Genomic DNA, 16,929 nt, shown 5'->3' with positions numbered 1-16,929 from the left:
GAATGATATTTCGCATAGTATGAGATGCAAGTGCAGTCAACCGCTTGTCACTAGCATTCGCTAGACTGGATTTTACGCTACCCAGTAAACCGAATTACCATTTCGGCAACCAATCAAATAGTTCGCGAACGTGAGCGAAACGTTTGTTGGCTGTTCTCTGCACTGATATATGAAAATGTCTTAGCAGTAATACATTGCTAATCTACCCTCTTTAAGAGTACATATGCTAATTAGATACATAATGCATTTTGATTTTGCCCGAATGTCTGTAATAAAGATGTGATGCACACCATGACTTTTGTAATATACGCTTCGAAAACATTAATTCCTATGAGCCTACTCGTCCCTTTAATAGATTATAGTAGTTAATGTTTACGTGTTTTATCGCAGACCATGTGTTTCCCGCGTTCTGCGACACAACACGCAACAAGTGCTACACCGTGCATTACAAAGTGACCAAGTCGTGGACTGATGCCCTGGCAACGTGCTCCAACAATGGATCTCTGGTGGACATAAAAACCAAACAAGACTTGATTTTTATAAACAAAACAGTGCGGTAAGTGTGTAAGTGTTATCACTATAACAGGGCGTAGGCTGGTGGGTTCGTGGGTTTGAACCAGCCTCCTCGCTAACGCTAAACCTTTTTTTACAGTGTAATATTACGCTATTTATATTGATGTCCAGAGAAAAAGGTTTGTTTGCACTTCATCAGATAAAAGGGTCTACTTTGTTTATTTTCGAAATCATCACCCTTTAAGCATTCATTCATTCATTCATTCATTCATTCCTTTGATCCATTTTTAGATTAGATTAGAAGTTTAACGATACCCCAGAACGTAAAATACATCGGCTAGTGGATGTCAAACTATGGTAAATCCAAGTTTTTTCGGGGGGGGGGGGGGGGTTCTTGCCCCGTTATAGATTTCATTATTTCGTTCTTTCTTTTATATGCTCTGTGTTCTTTGTCGAAGACTAAAACTAAAGTTGACAATATGTTAATATATGCACACAAACACACACACACACACACACACACACACACACACACACACACACACACACACACACACACATAATTATCAGTGTATTGCGGTATCGTCAATATCAATATATTAGTAATAACAACTGTATTATGTGAGCCTGTGGAGAGCATAATACATTATTTGTATTCATAATATATGAGTATTGACGATACCGAAACACACGAGGGTAATGATATTTTTAGCATATAACCTCAAACTTAATACAACGTGTTTTTGTAAACTGTACACGCAACTTTAATTCCAGTCCACCATTACTAGATATTCAAATGACGTAAGAATATGTGTTGCTGTGTATTTTTGAATGGAAATGACGTCAAATTCGAATGACGTAATTTTCGGTATCCTTAGGTCTCACTACACAGACGTCATTTTTGATTGAAACCCATCTTTTTTCTCCAGCTGTCCTTCGATGAAGGTGGACGTGTCAACGTGCGCTCTCGAGATGCCCCCCCACCTGGGGGGACTGATTGCCAGCTTCGGCCCGATGTTGGAGTTCCGGGTCACGTATACCGGGTCACGGGCGACCGTGACTTTGGTGTATGGTGACCCGCCTCCACAGAAACGGAAAGGGGGGACTGGAAGAGGAAGAAGAAGGAAGAAACCGGTGCCAGGGAAGGCCCAGGGGGGGGACAAAGCTGGTGGCTCAACCGCCAGTGGCGCTCCCTCCTGTGACACCGCCCCCACCGAGTCCTCCGGAGAGGACGCAACCACTTGTGGAGCCTGCATCCCCGGAACGGCCGTACACCACCCAAGAAATCGTGAGATTCAAACGGACGAGTGTGCCACCACCGACTTCAACCTCCACCCCAATGACGACGACTCCGGTGAAGCGGTCAACTACGACCGCTCCCGTCGAGTCGCCACTTGGACTTGTTGTTCCGGCGACAAAAAGGAAGGCAACATCACCGACCACCCAGCCAGCCAAGACCAAGCCGCCACCGGAATCCTCTCCCCCTGTTGACGACGAATGGACCATTGCCATCAGTGGACTTCGCCGTCATCTCCACCAGTACTTACAGGGGGACACGCAGAAACCACAACTACTTCGGGGAGGATTTTCTAACCACCACTGGAAGACCATGAAGGACGGCAGCAGTTACGAGCTTCACTCCAGGATCTTCAATGAAACCAAGGGAATAGTCGTTACGCACCGAAGGGACCAGACCTACAGACAGTGCATCCTGTTTGCTGAACTCGACAATAGATCGATCCACAGGATGTTACAAGCGGTCTGCGGCCCCGACTATTCCAAGGTGGTCCAACATCTACAGCAGATCAGTGAGAAGCTGCCGTCGCTCCGAGACACTCCAAGCTCCCCGAAGTAGTACAACCTTACCTAGGACAGGTATCCTCCTTTTTGGGCTTAGTTGGACTTTAAAAATTTTTCGATCGAGCTTCAAAACCTTTATGTTTATTTTTTTATAAATAGTCCAACGCAATTTACTTTGACGCCCGTTCAATTGCTCAAATCACCTTAAAACCTTTTTGGCCGAGCAGTCAAACTTATTTTTGGGTTTAAATTCTTAGTCCGGACATGATGTTAGGAGCAGTTATTCTCCGTAGACTTTAGCTTTTCTAGTTAGACCCGAAGGAATCGAAATTCAGCCAGTCAGAACACGGCCCATTTTCGGTGTCTACTAGTCGGTCCGCGCAGTCGCTGGACACAACTAAATGCTTATTCCAAAATCTGCCCACTTCAAACTTATCCCCCACCCTTTTCTGTCCTGGACTTAGTCACTGGCAAAGGCCAGAGATTATGCCCAGGACAGACATGCTTGAAACCTTCGTGGTATATGAGCATGTAAATAAATATTGGATTGGATTGAAACCCATGTTAAATTGCCCAAGTTCAAAGGAAGATTGCCAATAGAACGGGTTCTCGTTGGCACTAACAACATACACCATTGCGAACATACATTATATAAGCGTTTATTTTCACTCCAAAATTGAAAACATTTCCGTTTTAGTTTTTTGCTATATCACCACATCTGGCTGTAGTACCAGTCCCAACAGGTGGTTCATTAACCGATTCATCCCGGCTGCGCTATACACCAATTTCCCAAAAGGTCAATGTACAATATTACAAAATAACATGGACAAAATACAACCAGAAGGCTTACCATTAAACATACATATTGTTTTAATTCTTCACCATTTCCTGGAAGTGAATATATGAGCAATAACTTGTGTCAGAATTAGGAACTATAGTGGATGAATGAACTCTCATCCGGAAATGATCTGTGTAGTGATATCTAACATCAAAATAAACTAGGCCTTAACAGTTTTTGTTTTCTGAACGCTGGACAGCTTTGAGTGTAAAATTGCTATTGAAATGTTTTTATTTGATGACCATGGATGCATACGTCAATTATGGAGTGTCACTCAAGTACATTTGTTTAAATATCAATAAATCTAGTGCCATAATATCGATTAATTTACATCTAATTTGCAAAGTTATCAAATTCTTAAAGTATGTGATCTGAAAAAAATATCACATACGTTGATTGCACTGAAAATGTAAGATATTATACTATAATATTATACTAGAAATAGTCTAATGGGCCCACTGAAGGGAATCGATCCCAGACCGACCACGCACCAGGCGAGTGCTTAACAACTGTGCTACCCCCCGCCCGCAAATCATATGACTACAAAGAAAGAGAAGATCTTGAATGTTATTAGATTGTGTGACTACTACAATGACTTGTGAACATTTTTACTGAATTGATTGTATAGAATATATACTTACACACAACGAAAACGCAAAACAGATATTTTTCAATATTTATTGGACTTAAAATAACAATTTATGAGAGGAAGCCATTGATCGGTACTTTTGTCTGGGTTTTAATCCTGGTTTTGTTCTCGTTACACATACAATAGCAGAAACACACAGAATGGTGTGAAATGCGTTCATTACATGCTCAATCATGCTGCATGCAATGCACCTGAAATGCCAGTATGTGGACACATAAAAGTAACGTAACGGTGTCATATTCCTCGTCACATTAAGGCTACCACGACTCAGAGAAGAACAAAGGGAGCGAGCAAAGCCAAGTTGCTAGGACCTTCAGAGTCCATCCATCAACTATTGGACGACTTGTTGAACGTCATCAACAGACCGGACGTGTCCGTGATCGACCTCGACCTGGTCAACGTCCCGTTACGACCCCACGCCAAGATCGGCAGATTCGACGACACCACCTCTGTGACCTGTTCAGAACTGCGACGATGACAGCAAGCAACACGATAGGACGTCATGGAAGGCATATCCATCCGATGACGGTCATCTGTCGGCTGGACTCGGATGCAGACGGTAACATCATGACACCGCGATATCGTGCTGCGAGACTACAGTTTGCTCTCCAAAATGGTAATTATCCACCAGCCTTTTACGGGAGCATTGTTTTCTCAGATGAGTCCCGTTTCTCTGTCTCCTTTGCCGATGGAAGAGCACGTGTGTTCAGGAGACTACATGAACGGTACGCTGACGGATGATCGGTTTGGCGGCGGTTGTCTGGTGTTATGGGGGGGGGGGGGGGGGCAATCAACTGTGATTTCAGAAGTGATCTCATCATTGTCCACGATGCCCTTTCAGCCCAGCGTTATGTTGACGTTATTCTAAGACCAGTTCTCCAGCCACTTTTGCGCCGTCACCGAAGACCAGGAGGTCCCCTTCTGTTTCAAGAAGACAATGCCCGTCCACATACTACAATAATTACCCAGGCATTCCTGCAACAAGCGGTATCACCGTTATGAACTGGCCCGCCGTTTCACCGGATTTGAACCCAATTGAAGACGTGTGGGATGAGTTAGGACGTCGTGTACGTCACCGCCAGCCACCACCGCGTAACGTCGCTGAGCTTGCACACGCGTTGCAGGAGGAGTGGAGGAATATTCCTGTGGCTTATTTGAGATGTTTGTGCCAATCCTTTCCCAATCGGAAATGGTGGACACACCAGATACTGACCTTGATATAGGGGGGGGGGGGGGGGGGGGGGGGGGGGGGGAGGGGGTTGAATTTTTCGATTACGAATGCAACTCGATTACTGATGCTAACTGGCCATGTTTCCATGTCAATGTATCTCCTGAATACCAGTCATGAATGTCATATTACATTATGTATCAATTATCAATTCGTTAATAGTTTGTCGTTATTTGTAATGAAAAGTTGTTTTTGCGTTTTCATTGTGTGTCAGTATATATATATATGTACTAAGACAGAGGCGCTTCTTTTGTTGTTCACTATAAGACATGCTTACATAGTCCTCCAATAAAATATATCAAAGTAAAGTTTGTTTTGTTTAACAACACCCCAGCACGAAACATGCATCGGCTCTTGGATGTCAAACAGTTGGCAATTCTAACACTTAGTCAACAGAGGAAACCCGCTAAATTTTTCCTAATGTAGCAAGTGATTTTTATATGCACTTTCCCCACAGACAGGAAAGGACACATCATAGATATTGAGAGAGAAACCCTGTCGCAACTTCATGGGCTACTCTTTTCAATCAGCAATGAGGAATCTTTTATATGCACCATCCCACACACAGAATAGTACATACCACAGCCTTTGATATACCAGTCGTGGTGAACTGGTTGGAACGAGGAAAAAAACCCCAATCAACCCGGTCCAACCAAGGGGGACACTAGGTTTACTCTCCACCCCTCTGTTTGTCTGTCTGTCTTTCTGTCTGTGTGTCTCTCCGTCCGTCGGTTCCACTTATAATTCTTCGAATGTTTGTTTTTCACAATTCCCCTATGATCACGTTTTGGATTTATCAATTTTGACAGAGATATGGACCTTGATCATTTGTTTTCAGAAGAGTTTTTTTTGTTTTTTTCGTTTGTTTTGGGGTGGGTTTTTTTGCAATTACTGAAGATATTTAAATGAAATATGGTTAAAGATCACACATATGGTTAAAGATCACACATATATTGAGAGAGGAAGCCCGCTGTGGACATGTCATGGACTACTCTTTTCGATTAGCAGCAAGGGATCTTTTATGTGCATCATCCTACATACAGGATAACACATACCACTGCCTTTGTTACACCAGTTGTGGACCACTGTCTGGAACGAGAAATAGCCCAATGGGACCCCCGTCGGGGATTGATCCTAGATGGACGAGCATCAAGCGAGTGTTCTACCACTGGGCTACGTCCCGCGCCAGCTGAGAACAAAGCCAGTTAAGTCTCCTCTAAGTGCCTGGCCCATTCGTGTGTAAATGTGCGCTTAATAATTCAGTGCAAAACCATATCACTAATTGTTTTTGCTCTATTATTTCGATTCTGGGCATTGGGTTAATATAACTGCCATTTGCAACTTGTTAACACAGAAGAAGCGAGTACCAGTCGAGCCGCCATTCCGGTTTTGAAATAATTTCAACTTCAATCGTAAATATTTTTATGAACTTCATCAGTTTTGAAAAGTAATCCGTTTGGCTGAAGCGTTTAAAATTATGTGATGTAATTTATTTTTAGTTTCAACCACGTCAACAATCAGACCAAATATGCTCTTGACAGTACAACTAAACCCCGCTGGCTCGGACACCGTCAGTGCTCGAGAAAGTGTTCGACCCATCGGGTAGTTCGACCTAACCATCCTGTCAATATCGTGTAAGTGTAACTCCGGACTTTTGGTTCGAGTATTGCGGCGTATACGACACTTCCACGTCCCGCCCAATGAGACTATATTGCATATAAACTGAATAACGTAACAGACAACTGCAAGAAGAAAATGGCAAGACCGCAATACGTTATTGTTGATGCAATGCTGGTTTTCTTGATGACCACATTTATACAAGTCAGTGACTCTGTACGTACATGTACAAACCTGGACAATTTCCCATTTCTTCGAAGGAATACACAACTAAATAACACAGGAATAGATGTGCTAGAAGGTCTTGGACTCGTGGAATGTGCGGCCCAATGTAAGCTCCGTAAAAAGTGCAGATCATTCAGCTTTCAGCATTCCAGTGGAGATTGTAAACTGTATGAAATTACAATCGAGCAAGTCGAAAACAATGTTGTCTTAAAGATTGGGACTGATGCCAGCAATATAGACGACTGGCCTTCTGTAAGTATCACACTACATTGGTAAGAATTCACCACTGATACCAGCAATATAGACGACTGGCCTTCTGTATGTATCACTCTACAATGGTAATAATTCAGCACTGATACCAGCAATATAGACGACTGGCCTTCTGTAAGTATCACTCTACAATGGTAATAATTCAGCACTGATACCAGCAATATAGACGACTGGCCTTCTGTATGTATCACTCTACAATGGTAATAATTCAGCACTGATACCAGCAATATAGACGACTGGCCTTCTGTATGTATCACTCTACAATGGTAATAATTCAGCACTGGTACCAGCAATATAGACGACTGGCCTTCTGTAAGTATCACTATAATTGTAATAATTCACCACTGATACCAGCAACACAGACGACTGGCCTTCTGTAAGTATCACTGTACAATGGTAAGAATTCACCACCGATACCAGCAATATAGATGACTGGCCTTCTGTAAGTATAACACTACAATGGTAACAATTCACCACTGATACCAGCTATATAGACGACTGCCCTTCTGTAAGTGTCACTGTACAATGGTAAGACTGTCGCCGATTTACATATATCGCCTGCGTCTGGTAAGAATTGTCTGTGTTTCCAGGAACCTGTGAAGATAAGTTAGATCAAGTAGGTCTGATTTACAAAAGGTGCTGTATTCACCCTAAAGAAAGCTGATTGGTTTTGTTTTCTTTAATGACACCACTAGAGAACATTGAATAATTAATCTTCGGCTGTTGGATGGCAAAAAGAAACAGGAATGTACGCTTTTCAAATAAATATTAATTTTTAATAATTGAAAAATATTTTAGAAACCTGAAACTTTTATTTCGGTACAATGAGATCAGGCCGTCAAACGTAATAATTTTGTTATTGAGAGGAATTATTTTACAATTGGTATTTACAGACCATACCATAATGGAAACATATTGCGTGTCGGTCAAATTGCATCCATAAATTTCATCTCAATTTAATTTAAAAACTACTAAACACTTCTTAGTGCTGCATTTATAATTATGATTTCAATTTTTGTTTTAAAACAAAGCACATTGATCTGATTTTCCTGAGAAAGGACTGTGACGTCACAACAAAGGATATTGACAATCAACAAAAAGTACATTGTTTTTAATTGTTGGATAATTTAATTTAAATGTTTATTTATTCAACTTTTAAAAAAAATCGATCTTACCAAATGTTCACTGTTCTACGTTCAATGCATTTCCCGTTATTTTAATTTAAAAAGTTTACCGTTTTCTATTTTCTGTCACACGATATAAATTATTTACTGATTTGATTTGCCATTATTTATTTATTGTTTATTTATTTATTTGTTTATTTGTTTGTTTGTTTGTTTATTTGTTCATTTATTTATTTATTATTTTATTTATTTTTCACAGAGAATAGCTGGCCCTTGTGCAGACCACTCTTGTTCCATCAACGATGTATGTGAACCGACCAGTCGGAACTGAAACAAATGCGTGACAGTATGTAAGTACAGTGGCGGTTACACATTTTTTACAAGGTGGTGGGGATGGGCATCGTGTACAAGTTGACTTGATTTTAAAAACAATAATAAATAATTTATTGCCCCAGAAATATGTTATGATAGTACACAGTACATAATAAATAATCATTATAAAATGTTAATCTACAAATATATAAAGAAGCAGTGACAAACGAGGAAATAAAAAAGAAAATTGAAAGGAGAAAAGTAAAAATGAAACTGGCTTCATACTTAAACATGTATAAGAAAAACACTAAGTGTCTCAGTTGTGACTTATCTAGAACTTTTAATCATGATTCTCAACTGTCGTCGAATTCGGTATGTAAACAGTTTTTGTAATATATGTATGTTTCTATTTGTAACTTATCTTTAATAAACTTGTTGATACCACTTCCATTTAGTGTACTCTTTTGTAATTTCGATTTGTACATGTAATATTTTACGTTAACAATTAACCAATTTTTAAATATAACTATATCTACCATTTATTATTCCAAATAAAACTGTGTTCCTATTCAACTGGAATTAATCACGTTTTGTAGTAACCGTTGTTATATAATAATATAGTTCAACGACTTTAGGACAGTCATAAATAGATGCTGCAGTGTCTCTGTCTCGTGTGACCAAAAGTTACACATACTAGAATCAATCAGTTTTATTTGATATAAAAAAGGTATTTGTTGGTATAATTCTATATAAAATCTCGTCCTGAAACCACAGCAGTGTTGGGTCTTTCAAAGAGTAAACTGGTAAACTATAATATTTTGCCCATAATCAAGGGGTAAAATCACACCCTTCCACTGAATATTTTATTTGTGGTGTAGGAACAACAGACAATTTATTTAGTACTTTGTAACACGTTATACTTCCCGAAGTCGACTGGACTATTGATAAGCCTGCTCTAGATGAGTGAGGAACAAAGGGGACACGATACGATGGTATCCAGAAGACGGTTTCCTCGGAGGTTTAAATTTATAAATAGTAGAAAATAGCACCTGTATTTATGATACTACACCTTTAAACAAATAGCACAATGGGCCTCCTGACGGAGATCGACCCTAGACCGACCGCGCGTCAGGCGAACGCTTTACCAGACAAGGAAATGAGCACCTCTTTTGATCTTCAGATCGTTTTTTTTTTTTTATGTGAGCCCCATGTTTGCCATCCCCGATGTTTTCCTCCTGTCTTGAACGAAAGAACTAGTCCACACCAGACCTGGGACCCAACACACGAGTGCGCTCCGACAGCTTGCTCTGAACGTGCATATAATTTATTTTCAATCCAAAACACAAATAGGTGTGATTGGGGGACAGGAGTGAGAGTTGCGTGAGGGGAGCAGGTGAGTTGGGAGTGGGGGTGGGGGGGGGGGGGGGGTGCGGGTGCTTTTTACAAAGGCTAATTAAACAATGTGCCTACAAAACAATGATATGAAATGGTTTCAAGGAATTCTGTGTGTAGAGGGGGCAAGATAGGCTAATCTAGTGATTGTATTCTGTGTGTAGAGGGGGCAAGATAGGCTAATCTAGTGATTGTATTCTAGGTGTAGAGGGGGCAAGATAGGCTAATCTAGTGATTGTATTCTGTGTGTAGAGGGGGCAAGATAGGCTAATCTAGCGATTGTATTCTGTGTGTAGAGGGGGAAAGATAGGCTAATCTAGCGATTGTATTCTGTGTGTAGAGGGGGAAAGATAGGCTAATCTAGTGATTGTATTCTGTGTGTAGAGGGGGAAAGATAGGCTAATCTAGTGATTGTATTCTGTGTGTAGAGGGGGAAAGATAGGCTAATCTAGTGATTGTATTCTGTGTGTAGAGGGGGCAAGATAGGCTAATCTAGTGATTGTATTCTGTGTGTAGAGGGGGAAAGATAGGCTAATCTAGTGATTGTATTCTGTGTGTAGAGGGGGAAAGATAGGCTAATCTAGTGATTGTATTCTGTGTGTAGAGGGGGAAAGATAGGCTAATCTAGTGATTGTATTCTGTGTGTAGAGGGGGCAAGATAGGCTAATCTAGTGATTGTATTCTGTGTGTTGAGGGGGCAAGATAGGCTAATCTAGTGATTGTACTCTAGGGGTAGAGGGGGCAAGATAGGCTAATCTAGTGATTGTATTCTAGGTGCAGAGGGGGCAAGATAGGCTAATCTAGTGATTGTATTCTGTGTGTAGAGGGGGCAAGATAGGCTAATCTAGTGATTGTACTCTAGGGGTAGAGGGGGCAAGATAGGCTAATCTAGTGGTTGTATTATGTGTGTAGAAGGGGCAAGATAGGCTAATCTAGTGATTGTATTCTAGGTGTAGAGGGGGAAAGATAGCTAATCTAGTGATTGTATTCTAGGTGTAGAGGGGGTAAGATAGGCTAATCTAGTGATTGTATTCTAGGTGTAGAGGGGGCAAGATAGCTAATCTAGTGATTGTATTCTAGGTGTAGAAGGGGCAAGATAGGCTAATCTAGTGATTGTATTCTAGGTGTAGAGGGGGTAAGATAGCTAATCTAGTGATTGTATTCTAGGTGTAGAAGGGGCAAGATAGGCTAATCTAGTGATTGTATTCTAGGTGTAGAGGGGGTAAGATAGCTAATCTAGTGATTGTATTCTAGGTGTAGAGGGGGCAAGATAGGCTAATCTAGTGATTGTATTCTAGGTGTAGAGGGGTAAGATAGGCTAATCTAGTGATTGTATTCTAGATGTAGAGGGGTAAGATAGGCTAATCTAGTGATTGTATTCTGTGTGTTGAGGGGGCAAGATAGGCTAATCTAGTGATTGTACTCTAGGGGTAGAGGGGGCAAGATAGGCTAATCTAGTGATTGTATTCTAGGTGCAGAGGGGGCAAGATAGGCTAATCTAGTGATTGTATTCTGTGTGTAGAGGGGGCAAGATAGGCTAATCTAGTGATTGTATTATGTGTGTAGAAGGGGCAAGATAGGCTAATCTAGTGATTGTATTCTAGGTGTAGAGGGGGCAAGATAGGCTAATCTAGTGATTGTATTCTAGGTGCAGAGGGGGCAAGATAGGCTAATCTAGTGATTGTATTCTGTGTGTAGAGGGGGCAAGATAGGCTAATCTAGTGATTGTACTCTAGGGGTAGAGGGGGCAAGATAGGCTAATCTAGTGGTTGTATTATGTGTGTAGAAGGGGCAAGATAGGCTAATCTAGTGATTGTATTCTAGGTGTAGAGGGGGCAAGATAGCTAATCTAGTGATTGTATTCTAGGTGTAGAGGGGGTAAGATAGGCTAATCTAGTGATTGTATTCTAGGTGTAGAGGGGGCAAGATAGCTAATCTAGTGATTGTATTCTAGGTGTAGAAGGGGCAAGATAGGCTAATCTAGTGATTGTATTCTAGGTGTAGAGGGGGTAAGATAGCTAATCTAGTGATTGTATTCTAGGTGTAGAAGGGGCAAGATAGGCTAATCTAGTGATTGTATTCTAGGTGTAGAGGGTGTAAGATAGCTAATCTAGTGATTGTATTCTAGGTGTAGAGAGGGCAAGATAGGCTAATCTAGTGATTGTATTCTAGGTGTAGAGGGGTAAGATAGGCTAATCTAGTGATTGTATTCTAGATGTAGAGGGGTAAGATAGGCTAATCTAGTGATTGTATTCTGTGTGTTGAGGGGGCAAGATAGGCTAATCTAGTGATTGTACTCTAGGGGTAGAGCGGGCAAGATAGGCTAATCTAGTGATTGTATTCTAGGTGCAGAGGGGGCAAGATAGGCTAATCTAGTGATTGTATTCTGTGTGTAGAGGGGGCAAGATAGGCTAATCTAGTGATTGTACTCTAGGGGTAGAGGGGGTAAGATAGGCTAATCTAGTGGTTGTATTATGTGTGTAGAAGGGGCAAGATAGGCTAATCTAGTGATTGTATTCTAGGTGTAGAGGGGGCAAGATAGCTAATCTAGTGATTGTATTCTAGGTGTAGAGGGGGTAAGATAGGCTAATCTAGTGATTGTATTCTAGGTGTAGAGGGGGCAAGATAGCTAATCTAGTGATTGTATTCTAGGTGTAGAGGGGGCAAGATAGGCTAATCTAGTGATTGTATTCTAGGTGTAGAGGGGTAAGATAGGCTAATCTAGTGATTGTATTCTAGATGTAGAGGGGTAAGATAGGCTAATCTAGTGATTGTATTCTAGATGTAGAGGGGGCAAGATAGGCTAATCTAGCGATTGTATTCTAGGTGTAGAGGGAGCAAGATAGGCTAATCTAGTGATTGTATTCTAGGTGTAGAGGGGGCAAGATAGCTAATCTAGTGATTGTATTCTAGGTGTAGAGGGGGCAAGATAGGCTAATCTAGTGATTGTATTCTAGGTGTAGAGGGGGCAAGATAGGCTAATCTAGTGATTGTATTCTAGGTGTAGAGGGGGCAAGATAGCTAATCTAGTGATTGTATTCTAGGTGTAGAGGGGGCAAGATAGGCTAATCTAGTGATTGTATTCTGTGTGTTGAGGGGGCAAGATAGGCTAATCTAGTGATTGTATTCTGTGTGCAGAGGGGGCAAGATAGGCTAATCTAGTGATTGTATTCTAGGTGTAGAGGGGGCAAGATAGGCTAATCTAGTGATTGTATTCTAGGTGTAGAGGGAGCAAGATAGGCTAATCTAGTGATTGTATTCTAGGTGTAGAGGGAGCAAGATAGGCTAATCTAGTGATTGTATTCTAGGTGTGTGTTGGTAATCGATGCAGGCAGCCGGGACGGGACGTAGCCCAGTGGTACAGCGCTCGCTTGATGCGCGGTCGGTCTAGGATCGATCCCCGTCGTGGGTACATTTTGGCTATCTGTCGTTCCAATCAGTGCACCACTTCTGGCATATGTGCTATTCTGTCTCCGGGATGGTGCATGTATAAGATCCCTTGCTACTGATGGAACATTATAGTGGCTTTCCTCTCTAAGACTATTTGTCAAAATTACCAAATGTTTAACATCCAATAGCCAATTGTTAACAAGTCAATGCGCTCTAGAAGGAGATCTCTGTGTGTATGATGCAGGGACGACTATGTAGAGTGCATTCTGGGTATGTTCGTAAGCGATGCATTCTGTGTATGTTGGCTAGCGATATTTTGTTTGTATGTGAGATGGCAACTGGTGCAGTGCAGATCTTTCAGGTATCCTGATGGTAAACAATATATGGTGGGGATAGGTGATGAAAACCAATGCGATGTTTGTATGTCGCATGGCAACCGGGTACATTGGATAAAATTGGACAGATGAAAGTTTTATCGACGAGAAACAAAAACAACAACCAAGCTTTCTTCATGGCAAGCCCTGCGTGAACTGTGTTCTCTGGTTATCAATAAGTGACTAGCCTACAAGTACACGACAGAGCGATGACATCCGTCCTTTAGGTCACGACTTTAAAGCATTCGTCGCATTTGTCACAGAACAACACACACATACGTACACACCACATTCATTATACATGACTGCATAATGCGTTTCTTAGTGTGACTCAGTGTTCGTTGTGTTGTTTCTTTGTTTATTTGGTGTCGTGGTTAAGCCATCGGACATAAGGCTGGTAGGTACAGGTTTCGCAGCCCGGCACCGGCTCCCACCAAGAGCGAGTGTTAACGACTCAATGGGTAGGTGTAAGACCACTACACCCTCTTAACTCTCACTAACCACTAACAATTAAGCCACTGTCCTGGGAAGACAGCCCAGATAGCTGAGGTGTGTATGCTCAGGACAACGTCCTTTAACCTTGATTTGATATAAGCACAAAACTAAGTTGACATGAATGTTGATATATTAGTAAAACAATTCATTCTGCTAGCCTTCATCGTTCAAAAGCAAATTCACTGTAAGAAAATTATTATCCACGTCCGCAAAACAAACTAAAAAATCCACCCTATCTTTAAAAAACACCAAATCAACAAAAACCTTAAAATATGATGTATAACATCAATAACATCCTACATCAGTAAAGACTGCCATGTTGTTTATGTGCAGAAAATGTGAACACATCAATGCCATCCTACATCAGTAAAGTCTGCCATGTTGTTTATGTGCAGAGAATGTGAACAGATCAATAACATCCTACATCAGTGAAGTCTGCAGTTTTGTTTATGTGCAGAGAATGTGAACACATCAATAACATCCTACATCAGTAAAGTCTGCAGTGTTGTTTATGTGCTGAGAATGTGAACACATCAATAACATCCTACATCAGTAAAGTCTGCAGTGTTGTTTATGTGCAGAGAATGTGAACACATCAATAACATCCTACATCAGTAAAGTCTGCAGTGTTGTTTATGTGCAGAGAATGTGAACACATCAATAACATCCTACATCAGTAAAGTCTGCAGTGTTGTTTATGTGCAGAGAATGTGAACACACCAATAACATCTTACATCAGTAAAGTCTGCAGTGTTGTTTATGTGCAGAGAATGTGAACACACCAATAGCATCCTACATCAGTAAAGTCTGCAGAGTTGTTTATGTGTAGTGAATGTGAACACATCAATAACATCCTACATCAGTAAGGTCTGCAGTGTTGTTTATGTGCAGATAATGTGAACACACCAATAGCATCCTACATCAGTAAAGTCTGCAGTGTTTTTTATGTGCAGAGAATGCGAACACATCAATAACATCCTGCATCAGTAAAGTATGCAGTGTTGTTTATCTGCAGAGAATGTGAACACATCAATAACATCCTACATCAGTAAAGTCGTCAGTGTTGTTTATGTGCAGTGAATGTGAACACATCAATAACATCCTACATCAGTAAAGTCTGCAGTGTTGGTTATGTGCAGAGAATGTGAACACATTCGGGCAGCGTCATCCTTTAAAACCAATATTTCTATAAAACTGAAAAATGTGACTTTCATTGTTTTTCCCGTGGACTCTTCAAGTGAATTATAGCTTTTTTAATGACTAAATATGCATGTATATATTTAATATTTAAAACGAACATTGCTTTTCAATTTCATTGTCTGAATATGTCATGTGTTTTTGATCCTCCAAAATGTTTTCGATTTAATATATTATATGTGTGTCGTATGTCTAGTGACTTTCAAGGGCAAGGTCGCGGAAGGGCAGTGTAGACGTAATTTCCTTTTAGTCAGTATGACCTTCAAAGCGTACTGGCAGAAATATTTCATTCAATTTCGAATGCGTTCAGATGATTAAGCGGAAATAAAAATGATTGAAAAAAGAATCATTTCATTATTTATTTATTTATTTATTAAATGTTTATTTATTTATTTATTTATTTATTTACTTACTTATTTTCTACATATCTTTACTTATGTGTTTGTTAATTTACTTATTTACTTACTTTATTTACATATGCATCTATTTATTCATTCATTCATTTACCTCTGTATTTATTTATTTTATATTTTAATTTATTTTATTTTATTTATTATTATTTTTTATTGTTTTAATTAATTAATTTTTGTTTTCATTTTATTTGTTTGTTTATTTATTTATTTATTTGTATTTATTTATTTATTTATGTATTTATTTATTTATTTTTAGATTGTCCGTCTCCTCCAGCTGTTACAAACGCCACGGCTAACTTCACGACAAGCCACGAGACGACCAAAGTCGGAAGTCGTCTGTCGTACACGTGTGACGTCAACTTCCACCCAGTGGGTAACAGAACCTGTCTCCCAGACGGAACGTGGTCCAACTTCACATGTGAACCGGGTTAGTTTGACCGCCATCATACTTCCTGCATACACAAACACAAACAGAACCTGTCTCCCAGACGGAACGTGGTCCAACTTCACATGTGAACCGGGTTAGTTTGACCGCCATTATACTTCCTGCATTCACAAACACAAACAGAACCTGTCTCCCAGACGGAACGTGGTCCGACTTCACATGTGAACCGGGTTAGTTTGACCGCCATCATACATCCTGCATACACAAACACAAACAGAACCTGTCTCCCAGACGGAACGTGGTCCGACTTCACATGTGAACCGGGTTAGTTTGACCGCCATCATACTTCCTGCATACACAAACACAAACAGAACCTGTCTCCCAGACGGAACGTGGTCCGACTTCACATGTGAACCGGGTTAGTTTGACCGCCATCATACTTCCTGCATACACAAACACAAACAGAACCTGTCTCCCAGACGGAACGTGGTCCGACTTCACATGTGAACCGGGTTAGTTTGACCGCCATCATACTTCCTGCATACACAAACACAAACGTGGTGCGACGTAGCCCAGTGGTAAAGCGCTCGCTTGATGCGCGGTCGGTCTGGGATCGATCGCCGTCGGTGGGTCCAATAGGCTATTTCACGTTCTAGCAAATGCATCAAAGTTTGTTTTGTTTAACGACACCACTAGAGCACATTGAT

At 40.7% G+C, this 16,929-nt stretch overlaps 1 long non-coding RNA gene across 1 annotated transcript; it reads left to right on the top strand.

Annotated features, from left to right (window-relative positions):
- Positions 1-6,398: 6,398 nt before the first annotated feature.
- On the top strand, positions 6,399-16,929 carry LOC121377329. The gene is made up of 3 exons (XR_005958603.1): positions 6,399-7,122; positions 8,524-8,614; positions 16,094-16,929. It is a non-coding gene; the product is annotated as an uncharacterized LOC121377329 (long non-coding RNA).

The sequence above is a fragment of the Gigantopelta aegis genome, chromosome 7 (genome assembly GCF_016097555.1).
Source record: "Gigantopelta aegis isolate Gae_Host chromosome 7, Gae_host_genome, whole genome shotgun sequence".
In the NCBI taxonomy this organism is placed as follows: domain Eukaryota; kingdom Metazoa; phylum Mollusca; class Gastropoda; order Neomphalida; family Peltospiridae; genus Gigantopelta; species Gigantopelta aegis.
Note: the sequence above shows the minus strand (reverse complement) of the source record. Positions and strands in the feature narration are given on the sequence as shown.